Here is a 19,340-nt window from a genome sequence, read left to right on the forward strand (position 1 = left end):
TCCTGCCAGATGGCAAAGGAAACTGCAGTGAAAGTGCAGGCAGAGAAATGCTTTGACGGGGGCATGGGGCCTTCCAGGGTGGAGAACAGCAGGCAGGAAAGACCGGTGTTCTGGGGGCCTCAGCTGGGGAAGTCCCAGCCAAGAAGGCCAGAGGGGTCAGATCATGAAGCGAGGGGTGAGAAACAAGTAGAAATGTTATTCCAAAAGCAATGAGAGCCCTTTGGGTTTTTCGGCAGGCAATGATGTGACACTGAATTTGAGCAAGAATTCCCGCAGCCTGGAGGCGGAGGGTGAAGGAGATAGGAGACAGGGAGGATGGCAGGGCGCTTTACTCTTTATTGTATTCTTTTCTGTTCTGTTTAGATTTTCAAACGTAGTACTTGAATTGTTTTTATTTTAAAAATAAACAGTCATTATCTGGGCAATGGGATTAGTGGCTCATTTTCTCTTATTCTTTACACTTTTTATGCTATATATTTAAAAAGGCATTATAATAAATAATTTTTGGTTTTAAAATTCTGGAAGGAAATTCAGACGTGGGAATGGATAGACGTTTTCTGTCCTTCATAAATGGTTTGGCTATTTGATCCTGCCCTCCAGCTGTTAACAGTACATGCAGCTAGAAGCTTATTATTTTTGCTTTTAGGATTTAGTAGTCAGAAGACTCGGCCACACAGAGGTCCTGCCTAAACCTCTGTCCAATGACACTGCCCAAATCTATGGTTTCCCAAACTGGAGACACATGGGGTGAGCTGCAGACTGTGCAAGAACACTGGTTTGAGAAACACTGCTGCAGTAGAACTAACTAGCCACGCGGCAGTCACTAACATTATTGTATCTTGTAAGTGGAATTTTCTTCTTGCAGCTTTGCTGACTGCAACCATCTTTCCTCTGGCGCTGGAGAAATTCCCTCCATTTTAAGATTGGAAGAGAACATTTCCTGCTTCTATGCAAATCACTGGACAGTTTCCCCTGACGTTTTATGATTGCCAAAAAACTCATACAGGATGGAGGAAAATAGGAAGAAAACAGCAGGAGCTCATCATTCATTTAAAAATACAAAACAAAACAGTATTTACAGTATGCCAGATATGGTGCTAGGGATATAAAGATAAAAATATAGGATCCTTGCCCTACAAGCACTTACAGTGTAGAAACAGGCATGCAAATACAATATAATAAAGTAACACCACTGCTATAACCACGTAAATACCTCTTGAATTGAATTGAAGCAAAAATGGTTGAAGACAGTAGCAGTAAATACATATATTGATAAACACTGTAGGAATATTAAATGATGTCCACTACTCACCTCCATTAAAAAGCCAAGAAAATAAGCCAAAACTCTCTCTGTTGAGCTAACGAACCACTGAAGTGAGTGACCTTTGTAGATTTCTGTGCCTCTTACCTAATTTTTAATTCCATGTACTTAATTGTTTTTCACAGTTTCATTAGGGCATTTTTCCTCAACCTGTTAATTTCGAGGAAGTTATTATACATGTATGAATCAATATATTAAGGCGTATTTCTTTTCAAGTCTTGCCAAAGTGTTGCAAAATACTGTTTCAAGATATTCTGAAACAGTGCGAAATATACACTTTAATCCAACAATTTCACCTCTTCTATTTAACCTTTATCTCGATGTCACAGAAAAAGAAAATGGTGATAACTCATGAAATAACATTGGTAAACATTCATACATGACAGGAAAGTAGTGAGTATTGTCCTCCTTTTTAAAAATGGCACCACTAGAACCACATCTCGGCATAAAATAACCTTTAAGCAACCTTATGATGCCACAAAGATGGCAGAGCACTTGGTCCAGGTGCCTAGTTAAGAGGAGCTGGGCAGGCTGAGGGCAGAGAGGCTGAGAGGAGGGAAGAAGTGTGGGCTAGATCCACTTGGGAGATGGCTAGCAATGCAGATGGCCACAGATAAACTGACAGGATGGATGGCAGGTGTTGGTTGATATCACATACTAGCCTAACAACAGCATATGACAGCCTTTTAGTTTTCTTTTTTTCTTTTTTTTGCAGTTAAAAAAGAAATCGATAAAAAAATGACACTTTCCCCTTTCTCCTCCAAATAGGCATGGAATATACACAGGCAGGCACAGGTAGCCAGTAAACATATATAAAAAGAGAGGACACTAAATGGTCAAAGAAATGCAAAGTAAAACAAGAGAGTGTAGTAGAGTGTGGGGAAAAGTCATTCTCACGTACTACTTTTAGGAGTGCAAATTGGTGAAATCATTTCTGAGGGCTATTTTGGCAACATGAATCAAAGCATTTTAAGGATGTATGCCCTTATCCTGAGGAAATGACTGGGTGGGCGTGTAAAATGTGTATATACGATGTTTACGCAGCTTTATTTGCAACAACAAACGAAAAAGAGGAACCCGTCTTTAAAAATGGAGGAGCAGCTAAACGACTTATGGCCCATTCAGCTGAGGGAATACTTGTAGCCGTTAGAATAGTTATCTAAATTTCAGTTGATTAACACAAAAATGTGTTCATAATTGTAAGTTAAAAAAGGCATAAAACATATCTATATGTATTGGATGTGTGTGTGTGCTCATGTCTCTCTAAGAAAGTCTAGAAAGATATTTGCCAATATGAAGAGATTAATAAGGTTTATCTCTGGGTGATATCTATGAATAATCTTTACCTCTTTATTGTTTTCCACATTATAAAATTGTTTATAATGACCATATATTGCTTTTACTTCTTCTTCTTCTTCTTTTTTTGGTGAGGGAGATTGGCCCTGAGCTAACATCTGTTGCCAATCTTCCTTTTTGCTAGAGGAAGATGGTTCCTGAGCTAACATCTGTGCCAATCTTCCTCTGCTTTGTATATGGGATGCTGCCACAGCATGGCTTGATGAGCGGTGTGTAGGTCTGCGCCCGGGATCCAAACCTGAAAACCCCAGGCCGCCGAAGCAGAGTGCATGAGCTTAACCACTAGGCGACCAGGCTGGCGCCTACTTTGACTTCTTGTTTTTGGATCTCAGGTGTAGAGAACTGAGCATTAACTTCCTGCTTCACAGCATACCACCATTGTCAGTTTAAATAAGGCCCCTCTCTTGTGTTAATTTATTGTTTATTTCTAATATGTTTGATAAACGTGAATTACTGTTAAAATCAGAACAAACAATAAAGCTTGTACAAAGGGAGCAACCAAGGGCCTTCACTCAGAAGTCTGTGAGAAGAGCGAGGGTGTCAGCTTCCGGCCACACGGCTGTCCAGGGATGAATTGTAAACTGTTCACCTTCTCACCTGGTGTGAAGGGCAGAGGTATTGGTTAGTTAGTTTGTACTTGGAATGTTGGGGTTATAACTCCCAGCCGGGTACCAACTACTCACCTTTCGGGTTTAGTATAGCGCACCACCATGAGCGGGAATGAACAGGTGTGGAACCAACGAGAAGAACCGGGCTTGGCTTAAACCTTGGCTTGAATCTGTGTGCTAGTCTGCAGTGGCCGCCGTTACAAAGTACCACAGACCAGGGGGCTTCAACAACAGAGATTTAGCGTCTCACAGTTCTGGAGGCCAGAAGTCCAAAATCAGGGTGTCGGTGGTTCCCTCTGATAGCTGTGAGGCAGAATTTGCTCCCAACCTCCCTCCTGGCTCCCGGCAGCCCCAGGTGCTCCTTGGGTGCCGCTGGTGTTCTCCCTGTGTCCTCACACCGTCTTCCTTCTGTCTGTGTGTGTCTGTCTCTGGGTCCAGATTTCTTCTTTTTAAAAGGACACCGGGCATATTGGATTAGGGTTCACTCTCATGTCCTCATCTTGATTACTGCTGTAAAGACTCTATTTCCAAATAATCTTGGATCATCTTGGTGTGATGGAAAGAACATGCGCTTTGCAATTACATTGGGTTTGAATCTTGGCTTCACCACTTACTGGTGGTATGACCTTGGGAAGGTCATTTAACTACTCAGGACTTGTTTTCTCATCCATATAATGGGTATGTAACGTTGTTGTGAGGACTAGAGATACTTTAGAATGTACCAGAGAAGCGGAGGCTGTTATTATCTGTGAGCTGGGGGTCTTGGCTTTTAGAGGTTAACTTCTATCAATAGATATGCATCTGTAACACATCTGTCAGTGGGTCTGATGGGGAGATTCTCAGATGACAGCAAGGATTGAATCACTGAACCTCGTCAACAATAAACGGGCATCTGTACCAGAGTCCTTCCTGCCTACATGTTCACTTGTTTGGAGCAGCATAATTTACAGGTTACTCTTTAGGTGAAGCCTATATAAAACTATTTTACGGCATTCCACCCCGGACATGACAGTTCATTGATCAATGTCGTGTGAGGCTGTCACACCGGGGGTGGGGGTAGGGGCAAGGGCGCAGCTTTCTAGATATGAAGACCATCAATGTCCTCTGTTGCTGCATGATCATAAACTCGAGATTCTGCCTCACCCTGATAATCTTCCAGATTGATTTGACTGAAGACAAGGACACATTTCTTGAGAAATTGTCACATTCTTTCCAGGTTACCTAGAAGATTAATTATGGCAGTTTCCTTCATTATCACCAATAGAAATTCGACTCAAATTTAATTTCGTGTTAAAGGATGCAAATGCTTAAGTGTTGTGTTGGAAGTGAAACTGTGGTGAATGGGGTGGGGGTGGGGAGCAGGGAGAAGACGCGCAGGAGGAAGACGTTGATTGTACAGGTGGAAGGTGAGCTTGGGCGGAGTCAAGGCAGGGCTCTCTCACCTCGGCAGGGACCCTCTTGGCCACTTCCTTCAAAGCAATCAAGTTCAGTGTGGACTTTCCCTGTGTTAGCAGGGCAATTTTGAAAGAGTTAGCAATCCAAAAGAACTTCTGACAGTCAGGGCAACGACTGCTATCACAGAGAATCAGTCCGAAGTAAGCTGTCTGCCAACCTACTTTTTGCGTAATTTACTTTAGGTTTACTCTGATTTCCTTCAGGGCCTGTGCTAATCTGAATGGTTGCCTTAGTATGTCAACGTTCTAATAACTGGAGGAGGGGCACATCGGTTGGAAATCAGTCACATAGGATAGAGACAGATATTTATTACAGTGTGGTTTTTCTTTATACCTATAAGATTGTATCTGTTGCTACTGTATTTGTGGGCAGCTTAAGAAAAACTGATATGAACACTATCATAAAATGGCAAAGTCGAGCTTAGAAATCAATAAATTAGTGACTTGCTGTAAAATGCTATCTATATAAATATCCGTTTTAGCGTCACACTTATTAAAGTCTATTTTATTAAGGTAGCTACAAAATACAATTTTTAGCCAGTGGCTGTCTGCTCATTACAAAGTAGCCAGCACAGCATGGCTACTAGCATACTTAGGTTTTCAAGCTTGGAGAGCACACCTAGCAATATTTAGCCAGGCAGAACGGGTAGATAGAATAAAAATAAACGAAAGCCAGAATGTTAATGGAGTTGTGGGCGAATTAAGAATCTAGAAGCTGAGACGGTGCGTGAAAAAGAAAAACAGGGAGTTGGACGAGAATACAGTAAGAGCTCCAAAGGATTAATTTAAGGGGCATTCCGATGGAGAAGGCAGGCTGCGCCCAGAAAGGTGGGGAGGGGTTTGAAATAGCTGGGAAAGCCTGGGAGAGCGTGCACAGCCTCCAAAACTTTCTATGATGGCTCCGTCCCTGATTTCGGAACGTCGGCATCGGTGGCTGCAAAAACCGAGCGGCATGATTTAGCCAAGGTGTCAGCCGCAGGGGCATCCCGGATTCGGGCGAAGCGTCCGGAATTCCTGAGATGTCTGACACGCGGAGGCGGCCTCCTCCCCGCCCCCAGCCGCGGCCTCCGTGGGCATTTTCCGGCGAGGGGGGCCCGCGAGCCCTCGGAAGAACAGCTCCAACGCGCGACCGTGCGCGCCCAGGCCGCCTGGCCGCGCCGCGCGCCCCCCGGGAGGAAGGTGAGAGCCCCCGGCCCGGGCGCGCGGGGTGGGCTGCGCGGGGCCCGCGCGGCCGCAGAGCCGGCCCCTCCCCCCGGCGCGGGTGGGGCTGCGGGCGCCCGACGCGGAAGCGCGGGGCTCCGGGGGCGCCGGCGCGGAGGCCGCGCGCGCTCCCCGGGCCGCAGTCGGCGCGGGCGCGGCGGGCGCGGGGCGGGGCGCGGCGCGGCCGGGAGGCGGCGGGCGCTCGCGCACAGGCCGAGCCGCCGCCTCGCCCCCCTTCCCTTCCCCTTCCCTTCCCTTCCCTCCCTCGCCCGGCCGGCCCCCTCCTCTCCCCTCCCCCGAGCGAATCACGCGCCCTCCTCTGACACTCCTAGCGGGCCCGAGCTCCGAATTTATCCTTCACGTGACCTGAGGGGGTTGGGTGGTTGGTTGGGGACCGAGGGGGAGAGGGAAAGGAGGGAACGGAATCTGCCGTTGCCCGAGCAACAGGCCCCGCCCGCCGGCTTGGGGCCGGGGGGCGGGAGGAGGACGTCAGCACGTCAGCCGGGGTTTTGCGTTTTGATTGACAGTTGCTATAGCGACCGGGTCGGTCCGTCGCCATTTTGTTGGTTGGTTTTTTTTTAAACCCTTTCGCTTCCCGCCCGAATAATAATAAAAAGCCCCATTGGAGTGAGGCGGGGGTGGCGGCGGCAAGAGCGGCGGGGGGATCCGGGGAGACTGCTGCCGTCGCTGCTGCTGATCGCGGCCCAGGTCGGGCTCAGGGAGCGGACACCCCGAGCGGGGGGTGCGGGCGCCGCCGCCGCCGCCGCCGCCGCTTCTGCTGCTGCTGCTGCTGTTCCTGCTGCTGCTGTTGGTGCCGCTGCCGCCGCCGGCGAGCGGGCGGGACCGGTGTGAGTGTGAGAGTGTGTGTGTGAGTGAGCGTGTGCGAGGGCGAGTGTGCGCGCGTGTGTGTGTGAGTGTGTGTGAGTGTCTGTCTGTCTGTGCGGGGACTCGGGGGCGGGCGGTTCGGGCTCTCCTGGCGGAGGAGCCGCCGCCGCCGCCGCCGCCGCCGCTCGGGCCCCGGCGCTTCTCGCTGCGCAGGTTTGGAGCGCGCGCCATTTTGTGAGATTTACAAAATCCTCCTCGGGAAGAAGCCGCCGGCAGCGGCCGCCGCTCGGCGCCCGGCCTCGTCGCCGCCGCCCTCCGCGCCGGCCCGGGCCGCGCGGCCCCGCCGCCGGGCGTCGGGGTCCGGGGACTGCGGTATTTGCCGGGGAGGGGGCTGTCGCCTCCCCGGCCCCGGGCGCCGCTGGAACCGCGAGCCGGAGAGAGACTGAGAAGGCTGCGGCTCGGCCGCGGAGCCGGGAGCGCCGGGGGCGGAGAGAGGCGGCCGGGGCGGCGCTGGCTGCGGAGGCCGCGGCGGGAGCGCAGCGGCGGGAGCCCGAGGCTGAGACTCACCGGAGGGAGCGGCGCGAGCGCCCCGCCATCGTCCCGGTGAGTGTCCGGCCCGGCCGCGGCCCCGCCCGGCCCGGCGCCCGGCTCCCCCCGCGGGCGGCCTGCAGCCGGGCCCGCGCCGAGGCCGGCCGGGCGGAGGGAGGGACCTGCCATTTTAGGAGGAGGCGCCGCGGCCCGGGGCCGGCCGCCGGGGGAGGGAGCCCGCCGGGCCCGGTCCCGGAGGAGAGGCGGGTGCGAGCGGAGGGAAAGTTCGGAGGGTGGGAGCGGGGGCCGCGGCCTCCGGGGAGCCGGGGCCCGGGGGCCGGAGAGAGCGCCAGACCTTCACTGGTCGCCCGAGCGGAGGGGAGGAGGTTGTCTTCTTCCTCCTCCTCCTCCTCCTCCTCTTCCTCCTCATCCTCTTCCCCCAGCTCCTCCCTCGTCCCTCCTCTCGGTCCCCACCAGTGTGGGAACCGCCGGGGTTCTCCGCAAGGACAATGCACGGGTTAAGAAAATGGGGCCGGCTGCTGGGCGAGGCGCCGGGGAAGGTCGGGCGGCCGGCGCCGCCGCGGCCCTTCGGGGTGTGCGCTGGAGCGAGGGCCCTCGGCGTGCTCGGAAGTTGTGCAGCGAGTGCAAGCGATCCTGGCCGCTCGGGAGGGAGGAATGACCTGTTTAGCAGCCGGAGGAGTCGGTGGCCGGGGATGCGTCAGTTATAATGGATAACCTGGCCATTGCCACAAAACTTCGCAAGTCTATTTGCAGGCACCAGCCCACTCTGGCTTAGACACGCCGAAGCTGGTGAAGATCTTTCACACTTGGCGAGGGGCCCCTCCCTAGTCTGAAATAGTTAAAAATGGCACAGTGAGTGAGTGACTTCAGCTACCTGTCTGTGCTTTTCGTCCAACCCTAGATTAGCTGAATTTTGTAATCTAGGTGCAGCGCTTAAATGCCAGCACCGTTTGGTTCTTGAATTCCGCCCAGGTTGTCAGAAAACACATCTTAGAACGTTGTTTTCACCCGGCATTGAAAATTAGGACGAAGAATTCCAGGTACCATTCTCAGGGTGTTAACTCGCTTATCCTACCAGTAGGAACGGTTACCCATTTTACAGATGGGAAAACTGAGCTGTGACTCATCCAAGGTCATACAGCTGGGGACTCCAGCAGCAGGAGTCTTCAGCCAGCCGGGGCTCTTAATCACTAGGTTTTAACTAGTTATTATAAATACTGGCAAATTTTGGAGTGATCTGTGCATAATGACTCAGGGTTCTAACCTAGAGATTGTGTCCATGTATAGTGTTGAGCATGGAATTAATTTAGTGCTTTGCGGAAGTGGAAAGGAAAGACTGAGATGAGAATGAAACTTGTCAGTCTTCCCCCCTCTCCCCAAAGAAAACTCTGTAGACAGTTTTTGAATGGAAGGAATTAAAAACTATTCTTTGGTGCGTTTTGTTCTTCACACTTAATTTTAATTATAGGCATCCTTAAGTATTGATGAGTCATGAGAAAGTTTTGTGTAAAGTTATTTTTAGTCATTTTTTTAATCTTTGAATATGTAGATTTCTTCTTTACATACTTTACACATACAAAGTGCTTAGGAATGGATATATTTAATACTTTGGTGTTTGTGGTGTTTTAATAATTCGGTGGAATTACCTTTAGCTTTTGTTTTCTTGTATTTCTCGGATCTTGGTGGTTTAGTTACTTGGAGAGAATATTATTTTTGGATAGACTATAAACGTGAGAGTAGAACCAAAATTGCTAAATTTTAATTTCTAAAATTCAAGATTTTAAACTGAAGAAGATAGTTTCAAAGAAATAGCATTTAAGACAAAGATTTACTCGATTATAGTGAAGATATTTAGTATACGTGTGACTTACACTTACCCCAGAGCTTTTGGGGGATTTGCTTTGAAACAGCGGCGGTGTTTATGGTGGCTGTCCAAGTTCATTTAGACTTCAAACCTTGCCAGAAAGTTAAGGACTCCTGTCAATGTCTACACCAAGTTCTATTGTAAAACTGAGTATAAAAAGTTGATAAGTGGCCTAGACTCAGAAATTAATTATTCTAGAAGGAAGGGTCACCCCTGTGTCTGTAAGGTGAAGACACACTTCTTTAAAATGTAGAGAAGATTTAGATTTGAAGGAATGGACTTGAGTGAATGATCATTGTTGGTGGGGTGGGAGACAGACTAAGTCATCTAGTGGATCCTTGTTATTATTAGGAATTCGGAATTTAGGTGTAAGATCATTTCCTAAACTTATTTTAAAGACATTTTGGTGGGACCTTTAGAAACTTAACAAACGTACAAAATTACTGTCCAGTGAGGCTTCAAAAATTAAGGAGTTAGTCCAGTTTTTTAGGGGCACTAACCTCCAAATTAAATGAAAATAATCTATTTTAATGCAGTGTCTTGTTTGGGAATGTGGATAGTAGAAAAAGACCCTTGGTTGGAATTTTTTTCCCCTCTAGAATATTGTCTGCCCCTTAGTTTTATTTAAAGAGAGTTTTTGTGTTTGTGACTTAAAAATATGAGGGTGGAGTAAGTGCACCAACTGGTATTTAGGGAATTTACATAGGTTTTTATAGTGCTGTGACTAGTTATCTGCAAAAGCAAAATTCAAGGTAACTTGTTATAACGCATGATATAGAGTGACCTTTGGCATGCATTTTAGTTTGAAACTCTACAAAGGAAGAAGATGCTAATTTGTATTGAATCTTGGCTACTAGCTGAAAATAATTTAGAAATATAGCTTAGAAATTTAGACTGCCCAGGGATGTTTTCACGTGCATGTTTATGGTTGGCAAGAATCTGGTTACGGGAAGAAAATTTGTATAGAAGTAATTTAATTATGAGTGAGAAGGGAATTGCCATATTCGTGACATTAAAAATAAGATTAACAGAAGAGGGGGCTTCATTTGTGACTTTCTTGGTATTTGTGATAAGGTCCGTGTCAGTTTTTCGTTGCTTTAGCATTAGCTTTTCTCTTACTTCAGAGAACTTTCAGATTTCTTATACACACACCCACACCCCCGAGCAATTTCTCTTTTGTCCCTCAAGGAAAAACTTGAACCATCTGAACCTAGCAGACCCCCAAAACTTCCAGAAAGTCTTTATAAAGAACTTGGCTCTTCTCTCCCAAAATTTTATTAGTCTTCTAATTTTGTTGTATTCCTTGTCAGTAATTTAAACTTACAGCTAAGGATCTCTACTTTCTGTTGAGTGCTTTGGTGCTTTTACCTCCAGATACTCATGTATATTTTCTATTGAGAAGTAAAGATAGTAGTTGATACCATCGAAGTGGTCACCTGAAACTTGATAGTGACTCGGTTTGCCCTTTCAAAGTGAATTGAGTGACGCGTACCTTACGCATACACCTTGTATATACATAGTGGTTATGCCTTTTAAAAGATTTCTTACCATATATTATTTTGACCGTAGGGCAATGTTTTGATGGCTAGAGAAATTGTGGTAGTTCATAACCCAAGGTTTGTACAATTTTGGATTAAAAATTTTGGAGGCTTAAATTTGTGTTTAACTACTTGGACAGAAATCATGAGACTATTTTAAATTACCTAAAATTTCTCCTCAGTTGCCCTTAAATGAAAAAATCTTTTGAAATCTTGCCTTATGTCAATGCTACAATGTTAGGCTGAAGTTTAAAGTAAAGTTTACTTACCATTGGTTATGTGAAAGTGAAGTGTTGACTTCTCATGACTAAAATAATTAATTTAAGGTTCACATTAGGTTATTAAAGACAAGTCCTGTTTCCTAACCTAGTGTCTACGGGCAGCCTTAGTTCCATTTTTTTGGTATATGAAAACAAAATGATTTGGAAATATTGTATAAATGAGCTAAATATTTTTAAAAAGCTATGCTTTTCCTTTGAAGTCCTACTTCCAGAGTTGTAGACCAAGTTAAAGTTTTTATTGGAGATGATAACTCACAGTACATTGAGCATCTTAAGTGGTGGCGTACTTTTTGCTAATACAGAACCATTTCGGCTTCTTGGCACTTGATTCTTCTACCAGAGCTATGTGCCCTCTCTTCTAGAAGGTGATTTTTAAAAGTTTGTATTACTGTTAAAGTTTTGAAAGATACATATTTTTTGTTTGAGGGACATGTGCTCGTATCTAAGAAACAGTGCGTAACAGCTTAAAATGTATGTTTACTCTTTTTTTTTTTTGAAGATTTTATTTATTTTTCCTTCTTCTCTCCAAAGCCCCCCAGCACATAGTTGTATATTTTTAGTTGTGGGTCCTTCTAGTTGTGGCACGTGGGACGCTGCCTCAGCGTGGCATGATGAGCGGTGCTGGGTCTGCACCCAGGATTCGAACCAGTGAAACCCTGGGCCACCTAAGCAGAGCATGCAAACTTAACCACTTGGCCACGGGGCTGGCCCCTGTATGTTTACTCTTGATGAATTGTTTTTGAGTTTTCTCTCTCCAATAATTGAAATGCTTGTTTAAATTGATTTTGTGGGAGGGGGCTTAGTGAATTGGTTTAACGTGGAGTTCAATATCACCTCTATTTTAAATAACATTCCCTGTTCATTAAATAGCCCCCTAATTTTTCTAAGTATATAAAACGCCCAATGACAGCTGTTTTTTTCTTTTTTTTAAGTTTTGCGGATATTTGTGGTTAAGGTTGGCATCTTAGCACATGCGTTTGGGTAAAAAGAGCTCCAACCATGACATCTGTCCAAAGTCTACTTGATATCTATTTAGAGACAGCAGTTGAGGCGGCATGATGCTATGGAGAGAGTACTCACCTGTGGGATGGTGCTGGGCACAGGCTTCAGAGTTAGGCAGATCTGGAGTCTTAACCGGTCCTGCTGCTCTGGCAGTGTGGACTTGAGGCACAGTGATGTCGCTAAGTATCCATTTCTTCTGTAAAATGGGGCTCATGCTGCTTACCAGAGAGTTCTTGTGAAGGCCGAGATCACGCATATAAATTTCTTAGTAGCTTTCTTCTCCCCCTTCTCCCTCCTTTCCTCTTGCTTATGGTCTTAGCCATGAATGCCACTTCTTTAGAGAGGCCTTCCCCAAACCCCCAGTCTAGGTAAGGTTCCTTGGCTCTGCATTCTTACAGGGCTTTCTGCTTTTTTTCACAGCCCTTATTGCACATAGGTATATAATTATTCATATATATTCATATATATAGTTATTCATTTAATATCTCTTCTTCCTTTCTCCATTACATCGTAAGGTCCATCTGGACAGGAATAATTTTTTCTTGCTTATGCCTGTGACTCCAGTGCCTGGCACCTAGCAGGGATAGATAAATATGTGCACAGAATGATAGAATGAAGAACCTGTCTGCTGAATCTTGCCTGAGTAGCACAACCTTGGGCAAAGTAGCTTCTCTGAGCTTTAGAGTCTTATATGCCAAATGCATATGGCACAGCTGCCCTGTCCAGGATTTTGAGAATGTGAAATGAGATACTGAAATGAGGTGCTTTGCAAAAGCGTAGAATGCCTTATAAATATAAGTTGGTATAGTAGCGATAATTTCAGTAGAGGGATTACCCAAGAACTTGTAATTAGAGTTTCAGCTTTACTCGGTTCATAAGTAACTATTGTTTAATATGTGTTATAAATTTAAACTTTCTGTATGCATTAGTTAGAACACAAGATTGAGCCTATGTTCTGACTAATACAGTGACTTAAACAAGAAATTCATTTCTCTCTTAGAGTAGTCTAAGGTTGACGTGGTGGCCCCATGACGTGGGGGACCTTGGTTCCTCTGTTCTGTTGCTTGCTTATGATTAAGGAGATACCATTTCTGGTATAGTACGAGACAGCTCACCACCACGTCCACGGTCCAGGAACAGGATGTGGGGAAGGCACATCCCCTCCCTTTAAAGACAAGCCTGGAAGTTGCATACATGACTTCTGTTTACACTTGTTGGTCAGAACTTAGTCAGGTGGCCACATTTAGCTGCAGAGGAGGCTGGGATATATGGTCTTTGGTAGGGTGGGTGACTATTTTGCTGAAGCTGTTTCTACTGAAAAAGAGGAGAATGGGGGATTATGAGACATTGCCTGTCAGACTTTCAAATGTTTTGGAAGAAACTGGCAGAAATAAACTTTGAAGAGACAACTTACTGCATTAAGTAATAAGTTTTATTTTCTTCTTCTTTTTTTTTTAAAGATTTTATTTTTTCCTTTTTCTCCCCAAAGCCCCCCGGTACATAGTTGTATATTCTTCGTTGTGGGTCCTTCTAGTTGTGGTATGTGGGACGCTGCCTCAGCGTGGTTTGATGAGCAGTGCCATGTCTGCGCCCAGGATTCGAACCAGTGCAACACTGGGCCGCCTGCAGCGGAGCACGCGAACTTAACCGCTCGGCCACGGGACCAGCCCCTAAATTTTATTTTCCACATCTGGTCATTAGTCTTTTGAACTATGTGTGCAAATTCAAACAGATCGTTAGTATTCAGTATATACAATATATATATATATAGTCAGATAAGAAAAAAATGTAGCTAAACTTCTGGTAGTAAAGGAATTTTGGGTTTAATAGCATATTATCTTACAGTATTTCCTGATAGAAGCATGACTCTTGATTGCTTTGGCTATATTGTATATAAAGAATATTTGGAATCTAAGCTTTTGGATTTAGTTTTAATAGTCTCCTAGACTATACTGTATGTATTCCTGCTCATATCCTCAGCAAACAGTCCTAGAATGACACTTGAATCTTGTCTTGTTTTCAGTAAATGTTTGGGTGCCTGAAGTCTCAAGGGGGTGATAGCAGTCATGTTTAAAAATACATTTACTATCCTGGTCTTCCTCTTTAATTTCTGAGGTCTTGAAAAAAGGGGAACATCTGGGTTCCTTTGAACTATAGAGTATTATTAGGTCTAGCAGAGATCTGAGAAACTAATGGTTCTCAAACAGTCTTCTGGGGAACTTGGCAAAGTTCTGGGATTCCCAAGCTCAGGTGCTTCTCTTTCTGCAGGTTTGGGGTGATGCTCTGGAGTCTCTTAGTTGGGACTCCAGGTAACCCTGATGCAGTAGAAACATTTTGAGAAGCATTGCTATAGTTCATCCCCCTCACTTTAGAGAGGGAAATGGATGCAAAGAAAGAAATGACTAACCAGCGCCTCAGAATAAGCAGGCCTGGGCCTAGCGTATGTTTTCTTGACTCCTGCTTCTTTGTACTTTCTGCAAAAGAGGGGGCAGAGGACCGAGTACCACTGCATGAGAACTTTATAGGGATAACTGTCTTTCTCAAATATATGTTGCTTTTTATATGTGAGCTCATGGGTAGTGAATGGTTGGCTCACTTAATTGTCCTTTCAGCCCCTTAGAAAAATAGTCTGAGTTAGTCAAATGAATGTTTAAAGGTGGGAGTTGGGGTTTTACATGAGGTATAGTTAGTGTCAGTGCTGTAGTAGGTAGAGTAGTATATGTACAGCATTGGGGTAGATGATGGCTAGGTGCCTAATAGGCATGATGAGAAGGAACAAAGGTAGGTCTTCTCCCCAAATGATTACTTTCTTTTCATCTGGTTTGCTTGTAGTTCTCACTGTTGCATTCATTCCTTTAGATTAAGGTAAAAACTAGATTCCCTAATTTAAAATGGAAATATTCCCAGGGGAATATCCTTTATCTGTTATCAGGTTAACACTTTATTTTTATCAATTAGCTGGCTGTTTTAAAAATTGGAGATTAGCACCTGCACTAACAGGAGAGCTTTTTGGAAAGGGGAGGAAAGAGGAGAGCACATGTGCCCTTGCCTGAGGACAGCGAAGGGCATGTTTAAGAAATGTCAGCTTGGAGTATAGTCCTGGAAAGGTTCATGGAGGCTTCTCTGGTGGCCTGAGCTTGGTAGCATTAGACTGGCACTTGCTGGCTTCTTGTCACTAGGAGTGTTGGTAATGGGACTGTGGATAATTTTGCTGAGGACCCACTGGACTTGATTGAATAACTCTTGGAATGGAAGGAGTGTCCTTTTTTTTTTTTGGTGCTAGGAAAGATTGGCTCTGAACTAACGTCTGTTGCTAATCTTCCCCCCCCTTTTTTTTGGTCCCCAAAGCCCTAGTACATAGCTGTATATTTTAGTTGCAAGTCCTTCTAGTTCTTCTCTGTGAGCTGCTGGCACAGCATGGCTACTGACAGACGGGTGGTGTGGTTCTGCAACCGGGAACTAAACTTGGGTGCCAAAGCACAGCATGCTGAACTTCAACCGCTAGGCCATCAGGGCTGGCTCAAGGAGTGTCGTTTTTTTCTTAGTGTTTTTCATCTGTTTAGGGCTCCTATTTGAGCAGTCCTCCAACATATCAAACATGTAAAGTATTGTTCTGATCACCTAGAGAATTTTAGTTTTTAAAGATCGAGTAATATATACTCATGGTTTAAAAAAAAAAAAGATCAAGCCCCATAGAATGGTGTCAAACCACCCTCCCTGCATGCCCCATAGATGACAGCTGTTCAGTTTTTCCTACCAGAAATGTCCTATGTATGTATATATAGATATACAATTGTCTATATAGTAAACATTTAATATGTGTTACAAAACTTTATGTTTAATATGATCCTATTTGTTTTTTTTGAAGTGCATGGACATTGTGGTGCGTGTGTATGTGTACACAGTGTCTGTGCACTTAAAATCAAAAGCAAATGGGATCATGCTAAACAATTTTGTAACTTACACTTCTAGATCTCTCTTAGAAATATGCCACCTCAGCTGATAGAGTTTCCCTGTTGTTTTTAATGGTTGGGAAGTGTTCCATGTTATGGATGTACACAATTTAGTCAGTCTCTATTAAAGAGCATTTAAGTTTTCATGTGTTTGCTATTTTAAACAATGCTGCAGTGTGCATCCTTGTACGTATAACTGTGTTCTGTGAGTGTAGGTCATAGGATATATATGTATAAGGGAGATTGCTGCTTCACTAGGTTTATGCACATTTGAATATGTATTGCCAACTTGTCTTCCAAAAAGCACCAGTTTATACCTCATCAGCAGTGTCTTGAGTTCGCAGAGCTTCCCAATCTCACCAACACTGGTGTTATCAAAGTTGTAAATCTTTGTCAGTTTAATAGGTGAATAATGATGTGTAGTTGTTTGGATTTACATTTCTTTAATTATGAGTGAATTTGAACATCTTAAGTTGTATTATGTCTTGTTCTTAAAATATTCTTTGTTAGACATACAGTTAAAAATATTTTCTGATTTTCCTGTATTTCTTTATTCTGTTGAATGAAAAACTGATGTTTTGCTTAGTTGTAAATGCTTGTAATTGTAAATGCTTTGATAAATTGTAAAAGGGGATTCTTGTTCCTCTTCAGTTGACTAAACATTTGACTGTCTTAAAAAACATGTGAATTATGGTGGTGGAAGCTTTAGCTACAAAAGTGAGAAGATTTGGTTACCTCTCCTGTTAGTGTTGAGATAGTTGTGTATATACAGGCAAGATGAGCACAGGTACGACCATGGCTGCGCACAGTTGGAGGTATTGATATGCGCAAGACAGTTCTGGGGAGTTGCGCATGCCTTATGGAGGAAGTGGGACTAGATCTTGGTCTTGAAGAATGGATAGGCTTTTTATAGTGGAACCTGAGGAACTGACAGTCCGCTGGAGGAGGTCATGTGGGCAGCCTTTGCTGGTGGGGTAAGTGAAAGGTGACTTTGGAGAATGACAGAGTTGTGTGCCTGGAGAATGAGAGAGAGAGAGAGAGAGTGGTATGCTAGGGGAGGGATAGGGAGAGCTGCAGTGAGAACAGAGATTGAAGGAGCTTAAATGTTATGAGGAATTTGAAATTGGGGCAGTTGAAGGTTTTTCAGCAGGGCAATAACGACAAATCTGTGGGTTAGGGAAATGACACTGAGGAGGGCTGGGAAGGAAAAGGAGAGGTAAAAAGTAGAAGACAGGTAGAAGAGCCAAGTTTGGAACACCTTAAAAAGGTCTTAAATTATTTAATTTTCAGCAGAACAAAGTGAGTATTTCTGGATTCAGACAGCAGTGTGGCCAAGTTTTTGGAGATAGAAAGGAGAGAATTAAACTTTGGTGGCAGTATAGTAAAAGGTTGTAGGAGTGGAATGGTTGGTTTGATGGGACGACAGTCGAGAGTATTTCCTACTGAGGACCTGAAGGAACTGTGGAAGAAAAGAAGAGAATTATTATCGTAGTTCAAACCTTCCGTTAGGGACAGGTGGAAATAATTTGTAGCACCATTAAAGATGAGCTAAAAAATGGAGCGGTGGGAGAAGGCAGTGTTAGAAGCTCTGATTGGAAAGGAAAAGGTTGTATCATAATTCATGGTTTGAAAAGTATAGAGTTAGCTGAACATGTGAGAGTTTAATGTGTTCTGAGTGCCTTAGTATTTTCCTGAAAAATAGCATATTCTGTTTATTTTCACATGTCCCCTTATTTGGAGACCAATCATCTAAAAGGCGTTTATCTTGTAAGGTGGATAGAATTATTTCTGGAGTAGCTGCTAGTGCCCACCGTGGAACTAGAGCGTGGGAATCCCTGCTGGAATGTCAGTGCCGTCACGGAAGTTGTGTTCCGCTGGGGATCTCTGGGAGTCTGGAGTGGGCTTACGCACTCAGTCTCCAGTAGACATAGATTTTCCTTAAAGGGAACACAGTCTACGAAGTTGAATAATTTTTGATGTTGCTTTTTGAAGGTCATAATTTTTGTCTCATTTTGGCAGTTAATTTTGAGTCAAAGTTTATTTGTATATAAATAAGACTCCAGTCCTTAAGACAAGTACTGTCTGCTGAAAAATTTGTTCTGATTTGATCATTTCCCCTTGAAAAGAACAACTGTCATCACAGTGGTGTTTTTCACATCATCTTTGCATCAAACACATTCATTATTGAGAGACATTACTTCTGTGGTACAGAAGATTGTTTCATAAAAGTTTTTCAAAACAGCAATGGTAAGAAAATTACTAGGATCTCATTGAGTATTTTACAATCTAATTTCACTTTTTGAATTTCCCTATAATGATTCTGTGGTACAGTTCCAAACATCAGTAAAGCTAGGTAAATTTACCTAAGAATTGGCCTGAAGGCCCACTGTTACTCAGCAGTATTAGAATCAGCTATGCAGAGGGGAGAAATTGAAGATAGGCACCTTAGGATTCCTGGGAGACAGCTTGGAGGAAGGCTGTTTGCTGAATAAGACAAAGATACAGACATCTGAAGTAAAGGATGTGGGCGTATAGGGAAGGTCAAGGAATAAGGACAGTTCAGTAGAATGGGCAGGAATGGAAGAGGGATTTGAGCACATGAATGATCAAGAATTCTTTGTCCTTTAAAAAAAACTGATGATTTATTGTGACTTCTGGGGTAAAGACCAAGCTAGTCAACAAGACCCCGTTCCTAGATGATCCGGCCCCAGCTTACTATGCAGTCTTAACCACCCAGGTCTCGGGATCCCTGTCTTTGCATGTGCTGCTTCCTCTTTCTTTTAGTTAACTGCTTTTCCTCCTTTAATTTCAGCTCAGATGTCACTTTGTCAGGGAAAGCGGCCCCCCGCACTCCAGCCACCTCTTCTTTTTTAATATCTTATGTCTCCCTGCACTTTTCCTTTATAGTGCTTATTATCACAGTTGGTAATTTTTTTTAGTGCTTATTTGATTAATGCCCTCCAGAGAGCAGGGACAGTGGTGCTTTGCTCTCCTTTGCAGTCTCAGGAATTGACAAGTGTTGGGCACATGGTAAGCACTGAAGAAACATTTGTTGAATGAATCAATGAACTACACATTTTGATCTTTACTAGTTGGTCTTAAGGACCAAAGGACTACATCAGGGGAGTGTCTGTGCGTTTGGAGTAAGAGCTGACCAGGAAATATGGGAGCCTTGAGGAAGAAAAAAGTAAATACCGTCTTTTTTAAAGATAAGGTTGGAAAGCTCTATGTAGCCAAGAAAAAGACAAAATTATATACTCATGGATTAATTTAACAAATGCATGTGACATACCTACTGTATCTTAGAAGCTAGATGTTGGGAATGTGGAGTGGAAGGACTGTACTTTCTTTATGAAAAGAGTGTGTAATTGTAGTAGTTAGTTGGAGTA

General features: G+C 44.3%; 1 protein-coding gene and 1 long non-coding RNA gene across 21 annotated transcripts in view; one reads left to right on the forward strand and one right to left on the reverse strand.

Moving 5' to 3' along the window:
- Positions 1 to 3,081: 3,081 nt before the first annotated feature.
- LOC139079917 (uncharacterized) lies at positions 3,082 to 5,314 on the reverse strand. The gene is made up of 2 exons (XR_011533957.1): positions 3,361 to 5,314; positions 3,082 to 3,274 (listed from the first exon to the last, which is right to left on the reverse strand). It is a non-coding gene; the product is annotated as an uncharacterized lncRNA (long non-coding RNA).
- A 147-nt stretch (positions 5,315 to 5,461) lies between these two features.
- The window catches only part of DYRK1A (dual specificity tyrosine phosphorylation regulated kinase 1A), a 134,613-nt gene continuing 120,734 nt past the window's right edge, over positions 5,462 to 19,340 (forward strand). For 4 of the 20 annotated variants that reach the window (XM_070597670.1, XM_070597674.1, XM_070597660.1 and 1 more), the window contains exon 1: positions 7,228 to 7,367. The gene's annotated coding sequence lies outside the window, so the exon portion shown is untranslated. Of the gene's footprint in view, positions 5,919 to 6,132; positions 6,506 to 7,227; positions 7,368 to 7,751; positions 8,354 to 19,340 lie in introns of those variants that run through there. The other 16 variants (XM_070597666.1, XM_070597676.1, XM_070597661.1 and 13 more) reach the window with 16 other exon arrangements.

This window comes from Equus przewalskii, chromosome 27 (genome assembly GCF_037783145.1).
Source record: "Equus przewalskii isolate Varuska chromosome 27, EquPr2, whole genome shotgun sequence".
In the NCBI taxonomy this organism is placed as follows: Eukaryota; Metazoa; Chordata; class Mammalia; order Perissodactyla; family Equidae; genus Equus; species Equus przewalskii.